At 40.3% G+C, this 20,326-nt stretch overlaps 1 protein-coding gene across 9 annotated transcripts in view; it reads right to left on the bottom strand.

The window, feature by feature from the left end:
• The window catches only part of EEF1AKMT1 (EEF1A lysine methyltransferase 1), a 93,621-nt gene extending 80,033 nt beyond the window's left edge, over positions 1–13,588 (bottom strand). For 4 of the 9 annotated variants that reach the window (XM_069202268.1, XM_069202271.1, XM_069202272.1 and 1 more), the window contains exon 1: positions 13,359–13,470. The gene's annotated coding sequence lies outside the window, so the exon portion shown is untranslated. The other 5 variants (XM_069202275.1, XM_069202269.1, XM_069202270.1 and 2 more) reach the window with 5 other exon arrangements.
• Between the last annotated feature and the right edge of the window lie 6,738 nt (positions 13,589–20,326).

The raw sequence follows: 20,326 nt of genomic DNA, 5'->3' as shown, positions 1-20,326 counted from the left end.
CAATGAGCTTTAGGATGGGTGCGGCTACTTGCTGTAAGTCATTTTACCTTCTTACTGAATCTTACGTATTCTGTGCATTGCTTCCGTGGGACGATGAAGGTGTGGCCTGTTGAAGTCTTTAATAAATTGACAGGAAGTACATGCACCATCAGAGGAAAACCCAACAGCAGGCAACAGAGCTGCTGCATCGTACCAAACAATGGACTACAAAGTAGCTGTTGAACATACTCCTCTGCCCTTAAGAGCGGGTACATTATTTTGTTTTGAGGCAGTTGGCGTCCATTTATGACACTTTCTGGCATCAATTTGCAAAAGCGGTGGCCTTCGGGGAGCCTTTGGCCTCTGAAGTACTTCAGGAAGGAGTCTTGGGTTCATATTTTTAATGACTCATTAGTCACTTTACCCTTCACATCCACTGTTCAGACCATACGACACGCCTTAAAATAATAATGAATGGTTTCCTGGCGAAATCCAATTTCTACAACATGTTGTTGCTCTAAAGACGGCACAGTTGCTTATTTCAGATGCAGCCAAGCGAAAGCTGGGAAATTAGCTGTCTGTGTCATGGCTCTGCGATCAAATATGTTATGTGGGTTAGCTGGATGTGTTGTGTTGCCATTTTTCACACTCAGCGCACAATTTCACAAACCCACGTGCTGCAGAGCGAATAGGAATGTGAGCTTCTTCCTCAAACAACTGACCGGCTCCACTAAAGTAAAACAAGAGTTCAAAAACAACCACCACTGTCAAGATTATGAAAACAAACATACACAAAGACTTGGCACATTTCCCCCTTAGAAAATATGTCAACTAGCCGAGATCAATAAGTATAAAGTCAGTGGAACACAGGCTAGGCCAATAGATCTGCAGTGGCAAAGCCACATATAGCCTTCCAGCTTTGCTGATGCTCTTCAGAAGTGAAAAAACCTACATATAAAATAAAAAAGAGCCTGATAATTAATAAGCATGCATGAGTCTTCTTGCATGTGTTCAGATACATCATGATGCTATGGCAGCCCCAGCATGATGATGAAAATAGGTGTGTTTGTGACCAGCATGCACTCACGTCATGATGCAGTGGCTGTTTACTTTTTTAATTCACTATTCAAAAGATGACGTACGCATATTAAAAAAATAAATAAAGGGGGCACAGATGCACGTTTTCACATAGCAGCAGCAGAGCAGGAAATTGTAACTGCTGAACCCTCCCAAGATGCTGATTCAAAGAGCCTCGCTATGCACATGAGCGATCAAATCGTAACTGCGTATGAACAGAACACATGACGAACACACAGGACAGGGGGCACGTGTTACAATATTTAGAGAGGGGCATGATGGAGAAGACCGTGGTAACTAGAGATGGGGAATTTGGACTAGATTGGAAGGTTGAGTACATATGATAAGGGAGACCTTAACGAGGGATTATATTTACATAGAAACCGGATATGAGGGGAAAATATGTATAGGAGTATAAAATAAGGACGACAACAGGACAACAGCTCGATATATATAAAAAGAACGAATCTACATGGAATATGACACTAAACCACTACAACTACTACTTAAACAACGACTTCCCAACACCGAAAAAACCTATAAAACGAATTATTTTACAACGAAGTCTAAACAACGAAAAAAACCATTAACTAAATTATTCCTGAACAACGAACACCTATTTAACGACTACGAAAACCACTAAATCACGAATATTCCACTAAACCACTACTATGTAAACCACAACTACATAAACAACGACTCCCCAAATAACTATTACCTAAACAACGACTACCCAAACAAAAAATTACCTAAATAACGACTCCCCAAATAACTACTACCCAAACAAACTACTACCCAAACAACGAATACCCAAACAAATACTACCCAACACCGAAAACGCCTAAACACCTAATATATTTAAAACGAACTCCAAACAACGAAAAATATTAATAATTAATATCACAACTAAACAATAACTATTATTAAATAAAAAATTAAAACCACTACATTACTACGTAAAAAATAAACAAAATCGAAAATAACAATATATTTCCTACATACAAAAAACAAAACATCACAAAAAGCCAAAACATATAAACACCGTTTTAAATAAAAATAAATAATACTTAAATAATTATAAAACAAACACAACACTAAAAAAAAAACCTACATAAAACGATAATCCTACAACACTTTCTACATGACCCAGGAAATACTTCCTCTACTGAACAAACGAGAACGAACATAAAAAAAAATACAAATTACAAAACAAATAAACTCCACAATTATATATATATCTAACATCACAAACAAATTCACGATAAAAAAACACATCCAAAACACATTCAATTTACAAATAAAACAATACTTACAAAAACACATATAAATACCAACGACCTCCATTTTCTACTCATTACTACACCGAACAACTTACAGAGAAGACGAGCATATCACTACGGAAAAGAATTAAAATATAATTTATCCAACACCGCCATCTACTGAGATAACAAGGTAAAATATTCATAAATAAATATAAAGAAATGTACTAACCTATGCAACAGCTAAAATAATATATAATTAATGTACCTTTCATACTATTTTGTTACAGGCATAAATATCAAGAATCTGACCAAAAAGATAAACACCACACCTTCGCCATCCAAGGTAAACCATTACCATTATTCAAAAACAATTCCACTAAACCATAAACAATACCATTTAAAAAATTATTAAATAACAAATACCATAATATAATTAAAATATATATATAAAAAATTTAAACTACAAATTATTATTTTTTAAAAATTAATTCACCTAATAAATTTAACCAAAAACCAAATATTATTCACCAAATTGCAAACCTACTAAAAAAATTACTACTAAACCAAAAAAAACAAATTAATAAAACAAAAGAATAAACTAAATAATACAGTCTTTCTCATTTCTTACAGACTCCAAAAACCCCAAAACACACCAGAAGACATAAAGAAGTAAAATATATCAATTTAAAAAAAAATCTGAAATAACAAAAAAAACTCAAAGTAAGTATAATATTTTCATTATAACATACAACCAGATTTTCTAGCTAAATAAAACTAAACAAACATTCTAATTCAAATACCCCTTAACTTAACACCAAACACACATAAATTCAATAAAATTAAAAACACTTCGCAAACACAGTACATATATTATATAAAAAAAAAAAAACTATTACAACTCCACCAAACACTTACCTCCAAACAGCTGCTGGACAATAAACATAAAGACATTTTACAACAAAACACCAACTTCCAAAACAACTAGTAACTTAACAACAAGAACAGAACACCAACCTTTTTCTTACTACTAATAATTTAATCACAAATGCCTTAACAACAATATTTCATTTTAAAAGCATTCTTAACAAAAGCATTACTAATAGGCACCATTCACCCTACATCCCTCACCCCACCCCACCCCCCCCAACCACACCCCAAAACCTAAAACCCCCTGACCACCCACCCCCTCCCCAAAACCAAAAACGCCCCACCCCCCCAAACCCACCCCAAAACCTAAAACCCCCTAGCCCCCACTTCCTCCCCAAAACCAAAAACGCCCCACCCACCCAACCCCACCCCAAAATCTAAAACCCCCTAACCCCCCACCCCTCCCCAAAACCAAAAACACCCCACCCCAAAACCAAAAAAACCCTACCCCCCACCCCCTCCCCAAAACCAAAAATGCCCCACCCCCCCAACTCCACCCCAAAACCTAAAACCCCCTGACCCCACACCCACTCCCCAAAACCAAAAACACCCCACCCCCCCAACCCCACCCCAAAACCTAAAACCCCCTCACCCTCCACTACTTCCCCAAAACCAAAAACGCCCCACACCCCCAGCCCCACCCCAAAACCTAAAACCCCTCACCCTCCACCACTTCCCCAAAACCAAAAACGCCCCACCCCCCCAAACCCACCCCAAAACCTAAAACCCCGACCCTCCAACCCCTCCCCTCCCCAAAACCAAAAACACCCCACCCCCCCCCAAAACCTAAAACCCCCTCACCCCAACCCCCTCCCCAAAACCAAAAAAGCCCCACCCCCCCAACCGCACCCCAAAACCTAAAACCCCCTAACCCCCCACCCCTCCCCAAAACCTAAAACTCCCCACTAACCTAATTACCTCAATAAATAACACACAATCACCAAATATAAAAGATAACAAACCACCTACACCAAACACTTACAAATAGAACACATTATATATTAATTAACTTACTAATTAGTAAACTAAATCCACCACAAATTTAATAATAAAAACTGCAAACTTCTTTTAACCTATTTCTTTTATATGATTTACAGATATTTCACAAATGGCATCGCAAGGAGAAGCAAGCTACATAACCTCAAGAACCGGAAACCAGCTACTAAAGTATGAAGGTTATCTTTATTGCAGAGACAAGGTTGTCAACCTCAGGAGCCATTGGAGGTGTGTACAATTCTACTCTTCACATTGTAGAGGCAGAGCTGTAACTCTAGAAAACACAGTTGTTAAAACAACAGATCACAACCTCTGCAATAGAAATTGAGATAAGAGAAAACATACAAAAAATAAAAAACATTGCACACACCTCCAATGACTCCTGCGGACAGGTTATAAGGGAGGTAGTACAAAATATTCCAATACAGATTTCCGGTAGCATGCCTTCTGTACCAAACCTTAGAAGAATATTTCAACGAGAAAGACTGGCAAGTAATCCCCAACATATAACACCACAAACCTATGAAGACATTAACATCCCACCAGAACTAACAATTACCTTCTCCAAAGAAACTTTCCTCATTCACGACAACGAAAACCCTCAAAAAAGAATTTTAATATTCAGCACAACATCCAATTTAATAATCCTACAAAATAGTGAAATTTGGATGATGGATGGAACCTTTAAATCTACACCCCATCCATTCACTCAAATTTACACCATACATGCCACAAAAAATAACACTACAATCCCCCTAGTGTATGCATTACTGCCTGATAAACATTCCTCTACTTACAGTGAATTTTTATCAACAATCAAAAACAAAACATTAAATAAAACACCAAGAAAAGTAATACTAGATTTCGAATTATCAATGATAAATACAATACTAAAAATATATCCACAAACCCAAATTCAAGGATGCTTTTTCCACTTTTCACAAGCATATTGGCGTAGAATACAGAAATCATCCCTAAGTAGAGAATATTTCTCAGATTGCATACTACAATTTGAATTTAAAAAAAACTCACAGCATTATGCTTTGTACCACCTACAAAAGTAGATGAGTATTACACCACAATAACAGAGTCTAACTATTATACACAAAATGAAGACAAATTAGAACCCTTACTAAATTACTTCAAAGAAACCTGGATTGGACACCTAAACAGATCTGGTCGCAGACGAAAGCCAAGATTTCCAGTAGAATGGTGGAACTGCTACCAAACCTGTTTAGAAGGTGGTGCAAAAACTAATAATGCCATAGAAGGATGACACAACGCCTTCAATAAAGTAATACCCCACCCAAACCTGTATCATTTCATGGAAATTTTGAAAAAGGAACAAAGTTTCCAAGAAATTAGACTTGCTCAATCACTGTCAGGTAGCCTGAACCCACGCACAAGTAAAAAAAGCAAAGAAATGATGGAAAGAATTTTGGCAAAAATACAACAATTTGATACAATAACACCATCAGACTACCTCAACAGTCTAGCATATATTCTACATTACTAACAACCACTAACCTACTGAAAAATTACTTGCCAGTTCTAAAACAACCAAACACCATCAATTAAATTTGCAATTTCCAAATTATTTTTACAATAAATTAAAACAACAAAAATTGTTCCTACCTTTCAAGTTTATGTCTTTAGCGAAACACGTGATGCTGAATAAATCTTCTTCATTAATATAGAAAGAAGCATGTCATACTTAGAAAATAAAAAAAAACATTAATCATCCAAAAACAATTAAAAAATATTCATATTAAATGGATGATAAAAAAACCAACTCTATATACTATAAAAACAATCAAAGAAATAAAATATAATACTTTACCAAACCAGAAATTCGAAAAATATCTAAAAAACGTAAAATACCAAATATACTTTTTTTTATGAAAAAAAAAGTAAAAAAATTAATCACATACTAACCAAATCCACATCATTAATTAAAACATTAACTATCAAGAAAAAGACAGGAAAACGATATAAAGGATACTACTGACACAAAAGAAAAAATTAATCACAAAACCTACTACAATGAACTTATTTTTTTTTTCATAAACCGAACAACTCACTCCCTCAAAAATCCCAAAACTAAATTTATCAAAAAAATATACAATTCTTTCCAACTACTACAAAAGCAGGATAATCATTTGTAAGATAAAACACTGCTAAACAATTTTTTTTACTTTTACGAAACCACTATCGTATACAAAAATATACAAAAACAAATAATTCAACATAAGAAACATAAAACACCAAAAATCTACTACCTACCTTATAACTACCTCCGACAACTATTTCTGTAATAAAAATACCCTACTACATACTGTAAAAAAAATTATAATCCCGCTTACCTGAACGAGATATCCGCTTCCGTCCTATCTTGACCGCGACGCTCCTCCGACAGAATACAGAAGACGTCAAACAACGTAAACATGGAAGAGCACTAAAAATAGAAAACGGACTATTTCACTCATAGACTATAATAGGGAAAATAAGAAAATACCACAGAAAATAGATAAAGAAATAGAAATAAATAATTAAAAAATTTATAAAAATCTGTAAATATCAAATAATAATTTAATTTTTTTTTTGCATTTTTTAAACTTGATTATGTTCAAAATAAAAAAAATTGAAGAAAAAAAAATTAATAGTATTTTTTTTTTTTTAAATGAAATTTGTATGAAAAAAAACATTATTGCAAATGCAAAAATTTCTAACACCTAAAAAAAAAAACTTCTAAATATAATCTACAAATAATTATTTAATTAATTGATTTTTAGAAATAATATTAACCCAAATTAATATATATATTAAATTATACATCCAAAAAAATAATTTACAAATATGAATAATATTAATTACATTACATCACAAATAAATAATAAAAATAAACAATTAAAAACATTTTAACAAATTTTAAAACTCACAATTTTTTTTTAAAACCTAACAAATATTTAAAATAAAAAAATGTAACATTATGTTCCAAAATCCACTATACCAACTACTATACTATTAAAAAATCAAACATAAATTTTTAAACATAACTATTTTAAAAAAATATATATTTTTACACCTTCAATAACAAAAAAAATACAAAACCTAAAATTATAACACAAAAAAATCATTCACCCATAATAAAAAATTATAAACTATCAAAACATGTCCAAATCATAATCCACCAATGAAACAAATTGCATCCCAAAACAAAAAAATAACATAAATAAAAAAAACTCAAACATAGAAAAAAATAAACATAATCATAAAAACAGTACCCCAACCATAAACCCTACATCCCCTATATCCCACCCCTAATTCTAAATATACTTTCAATTAAAAAAAAAAAAACAATTAACCAAATACAATAAATAATACCATACTACTAATATACTTCCCACCCATAACTCCTAAATCCCATATATCCTACCCCTAAACCCACAACATAAATTACAACATATAAAAAAACAAAAGTACTTAAATTAATACCTGAGTATTAATACAATTCCCCACCCATAACCCCTACATCCCATATATCCCACCCCTAAACCCACAACATAAATTACAACATAGAAAAAAACACAAGTACTTAAATTCATACCTGAGTATTAATACACTTCCCCATCCATAACCCCTACATCCCATATATCCCGCCCCTAACCCCACAACATAAATTACAACATATAAAAAAACACAAGTACTTAAATTCATACCTGAGTATTAAAACACTTCCCCACCCATAACCCCTACATCCCACATATCCCGCCCCTACACCCACAACATAAATAACATATAAAAAAACACAATTACTTAAATTAATACCTGAGTATTAATACACTGCCCCACCCATAACCCCTACATCCCATATATCCCACCCCTAAACCCACAACATAAATTACAACATAGAAAAAAACACAAGCACTTAAATTAATACCTGAGTATTAATACACTTCCCCACCCATAACCCCTACATCCCATATATCCCACCCCTAAACCCACAACATAAATTACAACATAGAAAAAAAACACAAGTACTTAATAATACCTGAGTATTAATACATTTCCCACCCATAACCCTTACATCCCATATATCCCACCCCTAAAACAACAACATAAATTACAACATATAAAAAAACACAAGTACTTAAATTAATAACTGAGTATTAATACACTTCCCCACCCATAACCCCTACTTCCCATATATCCCACCCCTAAACCCACAACATAAATTACAACACATAAAAAAACAAATGTACTTAAAATAATACCTTAGTATTAATACAATACCCCACCCATAACACCCACAAACCATAGAATCCATGACTTAATCTACACAATATACTTAAAAAAATTAAACATATAATAATTAAACCCTAAACAAATAAAAAACAAAACACAAAACTCACCTTAAAATTCATCAAAAAATAATTCACTTACCTTAAAATTCGTTGTTCTGGCATTAGTTGTTAAGGTAAAATCATTGTTAAACCAGTAGTTGTTCAAAACTTTGTTGTTAAGACCCAGTAGTTCTTCAAGATTCGTTGTTAAAGCAAGTAGTAATACAAACGTAGTTGTTCAGGTTGTTTCCCATCTACAGGTACTCTATATGGGTGAAGGTGGCAGTGTGCCTAATCCATCACAATACAGGTGTACGGTAATCTAGTAGGATCACACATGTGTATGCATGTGCACAAAGAAAACTATCTCCAATCAATCTAAATCATCTTAAATATTATCTGTAAGATTTGTTTAATAAGGAGAGTGGATATATATGCACTTATGTTTTATGGTCACAAAATACATGGGAATGGAAAAATAAGTTGCTGTAAACTACAAAAGGTTCCCACTTACTTCACAGAAGGTGGATTACTATGTAAAAGAACATCAATGATGTAAAATAGTGGACATACAATATGATGTAGATGTGTAATTGCAGCCCTGATGAATCACTGGGCGATTCCCCAGATGAAACCCGTTTTGGCAGGAGTGGCTGGAGTTTGAACTGAAGCTGAATTGAGGAGGAATACAGAATAAACTGTGAAGATTGAAAAAAAAATTGGACATTGGTGAGACATGTGTCTTTTGTATATAGACATTGTTATCGGCGATCACGGATCGTTGATTTGCAGGGATTTGGGGAGTTTTTTCCTGTAAGTGCACCGTCTGAAAAATGACTAACTATCGTGGTATAATTTGAACATATAGGTGACAGGAAGCGCCAATACTCCTTTAAACCACCCATTGACAGAATAGTATGTGTGGTGTGGACACCTACAAAAGGACTCCGCACTCCAGTCAATGGCTTTTTAAATTTTTTAATAAAAAATATGCTGCACAGCGTGGCTTAGACCATGGGCAAAGGCAATAAGTCACAAAGGTGAGACCTATAGTCTTTGAAAATGCTTGTTCCTGTTTGGGACTGTCGTGTAATGCAATGTGGGTAAAACAAGAAAACTGTAAACGTACTCCAAGTGCTTGTAGAAAAATCCCACCGAGGCAGTGACATTTAGCTTTAGCAAGAGCATACTTCGGTGGACTGTGTATGCTAAACAAAATGCAATGCCAAAGGGCCCACCATGCTGACAATTTTTCTCGATATACAGATCTTCGGTTTGTAAACTTCAGCATACTTTGAAGCAGTGCAGGCCAAATATCAAAATCTACGATTGACATAGGGGCTTATACAAGAACTCAAAACAGGCAACAATGGTCAGTTCCAAAAAAGACCTGCAATCCACAGAGACTTTTCAGAATCACCCCCAGAAGACCACAAATAAAATAAAGGAGAGGTGTAACAATTCAGGAAAACACTGCAAAAGTTTGCAAATTGCTGGGGAACGAGAGGTAGAAACTGAAATAGCTGTGCTTCCACTACAGCAGAAATTCAAAATTTCTGGTAATATTGGTGTGCCGGCCTCCAAGTATGGATTGTCCACGGTGATCCAGCTCTTCATCCCCTCCCCCCTCCTCCTCTCTGGCGACCTGGAAAATGTGCCATTTAGCTGCAACCATGCTGTTCTTATAGCACCTGCGAAAGGTCCCAGTGGTAGAGGGTTACCATTGACAACCACAGCAGCAGCGCAAGGTCACAGCCAAGCCCTGGTGGACCCAGGGAAGTGACAAGTAGTAGTGAGAGACCCTCAGCAGACGCAGTGTTTTCTAGTCCATGAAGAGGCTCTACAGGCTATTGTTGGCCATAGTGCCCAATGGGCAGTCCCTGCAGGTGGGTGAAGGCACCTGACAGTTGTGCCCATGCCATTCTGTTGACTGCCAGCCACTCTCTCCCCGAAAGGAAGCATACTTACCGACTCCATGACGTCCCATTCCCTCTTTGCTCTAGTGACAGTGGTTATTCCCCACTCACTACAGGGGACATTCGGTTGAAGCCACGTTAGTAGAAAGAGTCTTTGTAGTTTTACTCCGACTATGTATTAAAGTCAAAAGAGTTCCAGCGCTGAAGTGCTATCTGGCAAGCAAGTCCCCTGGACCAGATGGCCTTAAATAAGTCTTAACGACAGTTGCGGGATCTGAGCGACTGGAGTCCCTGAGGGGGCCCCTCCATGTGCGCTTGAGCTGCAGTGTCTGTCTCTGGTAAGTTCTCTGCACACAAACCAGGCAGGCTGCGCTGGGCAGCCCTCAAGTTCCTCACACGGTCATTCAGTTGCGGCAACCAGAGGTTCTTTGTGGCTTATCCATGTTAGATAAGTTCTTGGGTTCTTCCCAAGTTGGAGGTGGTGGGCGTTGGGGGGAGGGGGAGAAATCGGAGAGTAGTGCACTGTCCCGATGTGGATTCTTAGTCACCATGCAGGTTTGTAGGGGTCCCCAAGGTGGCTTCGCTCGTCTCTCATGATGATCCTGACCAAGTCACACTTATTGATTGGTCCCAGTGGCTCCTCTGGCATACAGGTTTAACATCTTTCCACTGCACATAGGCTCCAACCTGATCGGCACAGCATATTTCCTGATGCTGGACCCTCCTGGCATATGGGGTCACCACCACACATAGGCTACAGCCCACTCAGCATGGCAGCTGCCCCTTGCATACAGAGTGTCCGTTTACTCACTGCACATGGGCCATGACCCGTTCAGCACAAAGCCGATCATAGCTTACTTCTTGGCAGCTTTCCTCTAGCATACAATGGTCTCTGCCTTTCACAGTATGCGGGCAACAAACCGATTGGTGCAGTACCTATCTCTGCACGCCTCGCTAAGGGAATACAATTGAAGCAGGCGGGCACTGGTACTCCAGGCTCTAGGGCAGGTAGTGTTGGATTCCCTGGGTGATGTCCCCACACCCAGCTGGGAGACTAGCAGGCCTCCGTCCCCAATCCTGGCCACAAGCAGAAATCTTACAGAGCTTCTCCTCCTTCCACAACGTGACTGGCTGCTTGACAGTTCAGTTTTTTGGGGTCTCAAGCTCCCATTCTTATGCTCCATTCCCAGCCACCATATGTGATTTGGAGTCTGAGTCTTTAACCTTTATATTAAGAGTCTGCTTTCCTTTGATCTGCCCATTCCACTGCCCTCTCTTCCTCTTAAAAGCAGTCTGTAACAGTGGGAGTGCTCCAACACTGACAGTGCTGCAACACAGGGCACAAGAGTGACTAGAAGTTCATACCTAGACGTCAGCTACAGGGATATGTTTATTAAAAGGTTAAACCAGGGCCTCAGCCCTACCTTTTATGATTCTACCTTCATGAGATATGCCCATGCCCCTTCCAAGTGACCTCTCTCTTTGAATCAAAGAGCAGCCTCTGAAGATTACCGGGGGACATAGTTCTCCATTCTCCAGTGTGTCTCACCCAGTTTACAGGTATGCAGCAATACAACACTCGGGGGCTTTTCTCTACCTCCTCATGTTTCAGCATGCAGCACTGGGTCTCCCAAAACTGAACCCAGAGACTGACAAGTATTAAACTTTCACAGGCACACATATACCCAGCACATGTACACAACTTTCAAGCACTGCACATCACTACATCCTTCATGTATTGTACCCTTCGAGGGCACATATACACTCAGTCGACCCTCTCTAAAAACCAGGACATGGGCTAAATTTCCCAAAATCTGCTGGGACAGCTGGTAAAAAAACGTGACACCTGGCCACCCTAGTTATGAGGGAAAAAACACAGGAAAGTAGATGACCTAATGCTTCTAATGAACATTGAACCTGTTTCTCCTATTTCATCTACACTAATCCTTAACGCGGAATCGAGTTTGATCCCTGGATTTTTTAATGCATTTGGAGCCTACCTATAGAATAATTTTTTCCAACAAGTCCCTAATCTTGACCAGTTAGACATCCATACACTGGCACTCACATATCCATACAGCTAAATACACCAGATTCCTTTCAATGTGCACAACAACTGAAATGCAAGACCTACTGGCTTCTAGATACTTTTTTAAAAGTAAATATTTACGACTGATGGCAGCAAAAGCAACAAATGACAATCTGGTAGCTTCCCGTCTCTATGGAATAGCTGCCACTTGTCTCTCCATTTCTGAGGTCTGATTTTAATGATTACGTTCTCTTTTTCCTCCAAGCTACCCAGCAATATTTTCAAACTATCCCAACATAAATAATAAAGCATTTGGAAAAATACCCGAGATTCGTCCCTCAGATCTATACAACATAACAAATTGATTAAACGGTTTGCGAAAAGGAATTCAAAGAAGCAAACTTGGCAGTTCCCAATCTGTATTTTATTGTAAACACAGAAGGCTACAGTGGAATGCAGATGGTATAGACAAAGTAAATGGGACACCAGCTAATACACAATACCGACACTGACACATGGAAAGACGCGTGCCAACAACTATGAACATGCGCGAAGTCATGAAGCGTGCCGATTAAGAATACGCAAATAAGGACGTGCGTCCCACAGCAGCATGCGTCTCAGCGTGGAGCTTTACGCCTCCTCGTCAAGGCCAGTATGCAAGCGCTATAAAAATACAATTACAATACATACCTTCTGCGCACACCTATAGTCTAAAAAGTTTGCTATTTTTAATTATATGTTCAATTGCATTAAGGGCCAATCAGTACTATATACAATTTCTATCCCTCCACAAACAATCACGCAGGTAATCTCAAATCTCAGACCCTACCTTTCCTCTTCGAACAGGGACGTATTTAAAAACTCAACTGCTTCCGCCTATTTGTGTTATTATTAATATTATTATTTACATAATAAAAAAACACAGAAAACAGCAAGAGCCAATCGGAACTCTACGTTACCAAGACTGACAGCCTAGGGCACACAACCGGGGACGGCTTACACCGCAGAGCCCTGGAACAACACGCCCCCGGAAAAGAATGGGCGGGCAGCCCGGAAAAAGCAGTAGCCGCACGTGGGCCTTGCTTCGTTCAGGCCAGTGGGAGAAGCGGCCTCCTAAAGAACTAGAGTGCTGCCTCACAAATTAAATAAGAACGACGAGGAACCACGGACGCCATACTGCCTGTATAGCACTAGTGGAATTCACAGCATCCCTGAAAGGGTTTAGTACGTTGGCAAATTGTGCTGTTTAGTCTTGTATTCTAGTTTAAGACTTAGTTTTAAACAATATCAGTACGTTATTCTTTTATTTCTCCAATGCATGTTCCACACGTGTATTCTTTAACTCCATGCCCCTGTTGTTGCCGCATCATACTGGGTACCATTTAAGACAGCTGAACGGTAGCGTTTCCAACATAGAGAAGCGTTTTCAGCCCTCCATTGGTGTGCGCTTATTAGCGCAAAGGAAGCTCCTTGTACGTTAAGGAAAGGGACCTGCAAAATGCATTTCCCAAACTACTGCATCATATCTGCCAACATTTTTACACTGGTAATAGAGTGTTGTTTCTTCGTGTGTGTGCCGCCATATCTGAAAGCCCCCGGTTACAAACTGCTTTGTGTCTTATTCACACTTCATTTTCTTGCGCACTATAGAGTTATATATTTTTCTTTGTACTTTTTTCGTGTGTATGTATGTAAAATATGTTACACAGTAGCAATAGTCACTGTTTTTTTGTCTGTTTTTTTTTCGGAGCAGTTTCATAGCACAAACTAAACCTGAAGGTATTGGTGTGCTTTACATTAGCACCAGTTTCTTGACATAAGGACACGTTCGTGTTTTTTAGCTACGCAGAGATTAATTTGCCCAGAAAACAATTTGCTAGCTGTCGCTCCAAGAATATTCAATTCTATTAAGGACACAGAGGCGAGGATTATGCTTCTCTTTCTTTACTACTCATAAAACAGTAGCCAATCACAAAACAGAAAAGATAAACTACATTTCCCATATTGCACATCTCAATATGTCCACCAATCATATCTCTCTAGGACCTATTAGAGACCCGAACACCATCTTAAATTCCTCTTTCTTTGCGCAGGAAACACAACTTGGAGCAACTTCATCCAGTAACACTTGTAGGATTTCAACATGACGAAGGTCCTTGACCACCTCAAACCATTCCAAGAATGAACTTGGGAACCTCAACCTCTTGAAAGGCGAATTCGTACTTCATTCCGCTTTCTGCTCTGCTCCTAGGATAACCAGACAGAACATCAAAGAAACTTCTAAAAATCTCACCTTGACAATATCGGGGAGGGAAACAAACGATATAGACATTACATATATATGTAGATCGTTAAGTGCTGACGTAATCATACATGATACCTATACATTACCAAATCATCAACCGGGTGGGATAATCCTCGCCTCTGTGTCCTTAATAGAATTGAAAATTCTTGGCGCAACAGCTAGCACATTTTTTATTCTATTTCAAGACCGGAGGCTCAGATTATGCTAATTCAAAGCTGATAGAAAAACTCTTGTCACAATATCAGCCACCGCTTATAATAAAACTGCTTGAAAGTTGAATCAGAGGACCAAACAGCTGATTTCATAATATCCTGAATAGTTACTCCCAATTCGAGAGATCTGGAGGCCATAGCTCCTCTAACTGAATGAGCACCAAACTGAGTAACGTCAATCCCTGCCTCGACCATCACTTCTCTTAACCATCTTGCAATGGTCGCAGCAGAAACCGGTTTGAAAGGTTTTCTCAATGAAATCAGTAATTGACCCTTGTCATCTGATCTGAAAACTCTTGTACATTTCTTCATACTGTTTCAAACAACTCACAACGCACAGTTTTGAATTGAAAGGAAATGCAACATACATTTAATACTTGCCGACATCGTTTTTGTCCTCTAGTAATAGAAAAAGAAACACCTTCCGGTGTAAACACTCTACCTGCAAGGTCCAGAGCTTTCACATCTGACGATCGACGATATGTCGCAAGGCACAATAACATGGCCAGTTTCACCGATAATTGTTTCCTAGATAAAAACTCATTATCAGGCCATCTTTCAAACAACTTAAGCACGAGGTTAACATCCCACAAATGTATATTTAGGTATCGGAGGATTAGAAACTCTAATGCCCTTAAGAAGCTTAGAAATAATAAGATGCATACCTACCGGATTATTGTGGACTTTGACATGACCCGCTGAAATGGAATCGAAAATTGTTGATTGTTCTATTGGACATGCCTTCCGTTGCTTTCTGCAACAAGAAAGTTACTATTTCCACTATTCCCGCTTTCACGGGATCTACGTGCCTTTCCATGCACCAACTCCGCCAAGCTCTCCATGCTGAGGAATATTGTTTCCTGGTAGATGGTGCCCACGCTCTACTGATAAAACTTGTAGCTGTGTCCGAAAAACATGGCAAGCACCATTGTTGCCTGAAAGCCTCCATGCAATGAGCTGCAACTGCCTCTCCATCACAAGAGGATGCAACTCCCTTTGGGGGCCCAGCAGCATGTCCTGAGACCAAGGAAGGAGAAGGGGAGAGTCGCAGGCTAACTCCAGCAGAAGTGGAAACCATGGTTGTGCCTTCCAGGTCAGAGTGATCAGAATCACCTCCGCTGCCTGCTTCTTGATGTGAGTTGCCACCCTCTGATTCATCGCAAAGGGAGGAAAAGCATAATTCCTGGGAGAAAGCATCCGTGGCCCTCACGAGAGGATCCGGCCTCCAACTGAATAAATCCTCCAGCTGCCGATTCAGACGGGAGGCAAAGAGATCTATCTTGCAATGACCCCATATGTCCTCAGTCAGGCGGAATAGTTGGGGAAGAAGCTTCCAGTCACTGTGATCTTTGAGGTACCTGGAGTTCCAATCAGCAATCACATTGGATTGCCCCAGAATATACTCTGCCACCACAAGCAGTCTGTGAGACAGGCAATAATGCCAGAAGTCTTTGGCTATCTCCGCTAACAGAGGGGCTCTCGTACCCCCAACTCGTAGATATAACGGACTGCTGAGATGTTGTCCATCCGCAAGAGGATGGTGCATGAGACTTTCTTTGGGGACTAGGTCTTGATCGCAAAGGATCCTGCTAGTAGCTCCAGACAGTTGATGTGCAGCTGGAGCTCTTGTTGGGACCAACGGCCTCCCGTGGCGATATACCACATCTGGCTCCCCAGTCCCACCGACTGGCATCTGATTCTATGATAGCCTCCAGATGAGACCTGAAAATGGCTCTGCCATTCCAAGCGTCCACTTGCGTCAGCCACCATCTGAGTTCTGTCTTGACCTCCTCTGTCAGAGGAACTCGTTCCGAGTACGCCAAACCCTTTTGCAAGTGTTGAATCTTGAGTCTCTGTTAGGCTCAATAATGTAAGGGTCCCGGGAATATCGCTTGAATCAAGGAAGCCAAAAGGCCAACCAAGCGAGTTATCTTTCTCAAGGACAGAGATGTTTGTGTCAGGGCCACCCTCAACTCCTTCTTGATGTCCCAAAGTTTGGCTTGGGGAAGGATCAATTGAGAAGTCTCTGAGTTGATCACAAAACCCAGGAACTCCACTGATCTGATGGGCACCAGAATTGACTTGGCTTCGTTTATAACAAACCTGAGTTCTTGTAAAAGAGAAATTGTCATGACACTGTGTTGCTTCACCAACTCTAGGGATTGAGCCATGATCAATATGTCGTCTAGGTATATTATCAGCCGAATCCCTCTCTTCCGCAGGTGAGCTACCACAGGCCTGAGCAGTTTGGTGAAGCACCAGGGTGCTGAAGAAAGCCCGAAAGGCAGGACCAAATATTCCAGTCATCTCTCCTTCCATCTGAATTGGAGGAACCGTCAGAGAGGATGCCAAATGGGAATAATCAGATACACGTCCTTCAGGTCCAGACGCATCATCCAGACTCCCGCCTGGAGTAAATCGGGAAGAAGATGAAGACCTTCCATCATGAAGTGCCGATAAACAATGAAACAATTGAACTCCTTGAGGTTTAGCACCAAACGGTGCCCTCCTCCACGCTTTTGCACAAGAAAAACATTGTTGCAGAAACCGTCCGGATGGGGATGGCAAAAAGCCACTGCTCATTTCTTTAGCAAAGTCTTTATCTCTAGATTTATAAAGTTGGTCTCTGGTAGGGAAAAACAGAGAGGGGGAGTTGGAGACATTTGACATGGAGTGTGATAAAACTCTAGACGAAAGCCTTGCACAGTCTGCAACACCCACACATCTTGAGTTACCTGGAGCCAATTGTGAAGGTAGAATTGCACTCGATCCCCCAGGTGAATTAATGAAGAATCCAAAAGCCTTACCTGCCGAGTAATCAGTAGGGACGGTAGCCCGTGAACCTCCACGCTGTCCTCTGCGCCGTTGGGAGCGGGAGGGGAAGAAGGTACCACCTAGGGTGTAATCCTCGCCTCGCATGAAGGTTGCCCTCTGGGGGCCTTGATAGTATACGCGGCCTGACGAGTGGCCCCTGCCTCGTCCGGCCCGACCAAAAAGGCCCGAATGAAACACCTTCTTTAAGTTAGCTTGCGCTTTGTCCAGTGTTGTAAATGTCATCACATATTTGCCAATGTTTTTTTACCAACTTGTCACTGAAAAGGTGACCCTCTGCCAGGGGACCCGCATCTGCAGAGGCCAGCTCTGTCAAACTGGAGTCGATCCTCATGAGGAGGGACTTGCACCTCTCAGTCAAAATGGCGCAGTTGGCATTAACCAACAGACATATCGCTCTCTGAGTCCACTCGGCCAAGATGTGGGGGGCAATAGAAACGCCATTTTCCCTGGCAGGAGTGCCAGGCCCGGTCAATCCCCTTCTTTGTTTTTTTTGTGAATTTTTTCAAGAATGTCAGCATGCTGGCATCGATCTCAGGCGTCTCCGCCACCTTATCCGGAAGCTCGGGCCTAGGACATTCAGCTCTCAACCTATAGCGGACTTCTTTGTCAAAACTCCTGTGCAGCTTACCATGCAAATATTCCACTACTACCTGCGCAGGAGCCCAATCTGCAGAACGGGGATGCACTATGTCCTCCGGATTGAACTGAAAGGGGTTAGAAGGAGGTACGGGGTCCAAATGGTCCTTAGAGGAAAGTGATTTCTTTGATTTTTTGCATTTGTGTAAGGGACTGCCGGAGTGAGATGATTCCGAATCACTGGGATCAGAGTCTGAGGAAGCTTGAACCCTTCTAGGGAAAACACTGGAAGTGGATGGGGCAGAACAGTACTGATGATCACTAGCCGAGGTCTGTTGCAGTGCGGCCATGCCTCCATCATGAGGCCAAGAGGAAGGAGCGTCTTTTGATGTACTAGGAGGTGAAGAGCTACCTTCAGCGGAATTACCCTCTGGTAAAGGAACAAGACTTTGATTATTAGCGAAGGCCTCCAATTGCTGCATGAAAGGCTTTAGAGCCACCACCAACGCTTGACTGATCTGCCGAGGGACAGAAACTTCTAAGGCCCTGCTGACTGACTGCTGAACCAAAGCATTGATTGCCTCTGACAGACCGTCGCCCAGAAACTGACCGTCTTCTCCATAATGCCCATACTCCTCCTCCTCAAAGGGCACCCAATCGGTCATTCTCATGAACTGACAAAAGCAGTATTCACAGAGAGTACCAAAAAGCAGTAGTCACTCAGAGTTCAAGGGGGGGTCACCCCTAGTGCAAGAGAAGGTAAAAGACTCCTCAGCAAAAGCTGTCCACTAATTATTACAGCCCCCCTAGAAGGAGGACTTCCTGAGAGCCACAAGTGTTGAGAAAAAATCAATATATACACGAGCGTGCACTCCGCTCCGTTTCAGGGCCAAATCGATTATTGCAGCCTGAGATGACGTCTAGAACACTGACAGGAAGCCTGGAATTAGAAAAATGCACGCAATTCCCGGCGTCCTGTCAGTGTCAGAGGAGGAGAAATGAAGGTAGAACAGCGCGTGGCCCAATCCTCCCAAAAATGAGCCAATTGGGCTACGTGCTCACGTCAGGCTCTCTGCCCGGGCCTGACAAGGAAAGGCTCTGGGCCGCAGCAGGCTTGTTGCCTGAGGGGGAAAGAAATGAACCGTAAGAATAAACGCCCAGTGCACCGCACGCGGAGAAAAATACCGACCTGTCACGATGGGTGGGTGCTAGGCTCGCTGCCTGAGGGGGGGCCGTAAAGAATAAACGCCCAGCACCCTGCACGCTGAAAGTATCCAGTGCGTCGCACACTGAGAAAATACTGACCAAGGAGTGTCACTTGGTGCAAACAAGCCAAGCATACAGATGCAGCGACACGCTGACAGGAGGGATCCTGAGCGCGGTGCGAATCCGAACGCGCTAAGGTAAACACATATGGGAAAAATGTGAAAGGCACTTATCTTATGCTGGAGCAGAAAAGAAAGAAGAGGAATTCAAGATGGTGTTCGGATCTCTAACAGGGCCTAGAGAGATATGATTGGTGGACATATTGAGATGTGCAATATGGGAAATGTACTTTATATTTTCTGTTTTGTGATTGGCTGCTGTTTTATGAGTAGTAAAGAAAGAGAAGCATAATCTGAGCCTCCGGTCCTGAAATAGAATTACAGGATTGTGGATGAGCCCACTCCGAAACTCAAACCCAGTTTCAAGGTCAGGAGTGGCCGTAATGTAAATACCTCCCAAAATGTAGTTTTAATTGAAAAGGCATTTTTTGATTTGCCTAAGGCTTTTCACTTTATGAACATTTTGCACAAAACTTGGCAGTCTGCTAAGTCAGATAAGTTTCGGCATGTTAAATCTTGCGTATCCATCCATGGAGAAAAAAAA

Source organism: Pleurodeles waltl, chromosome 8 (assembly GCF_031143425.1).
Source record: "Pleurodeles waltl isolate 20211129_DDA chromosome 8, aPleWal1.hap1.20221129, whole genome shotgun sequence".
NCBI lineage: Eukaryota > Metazoa > Chordata > Amphibia > Caudata > Salamandridae > Pleurodeles > Pleurodeles waltl.
Note: the sequence above shows the minus strand (reverse complement) of the source record. Positions and strands in the feature narration are given on the sequence as shown.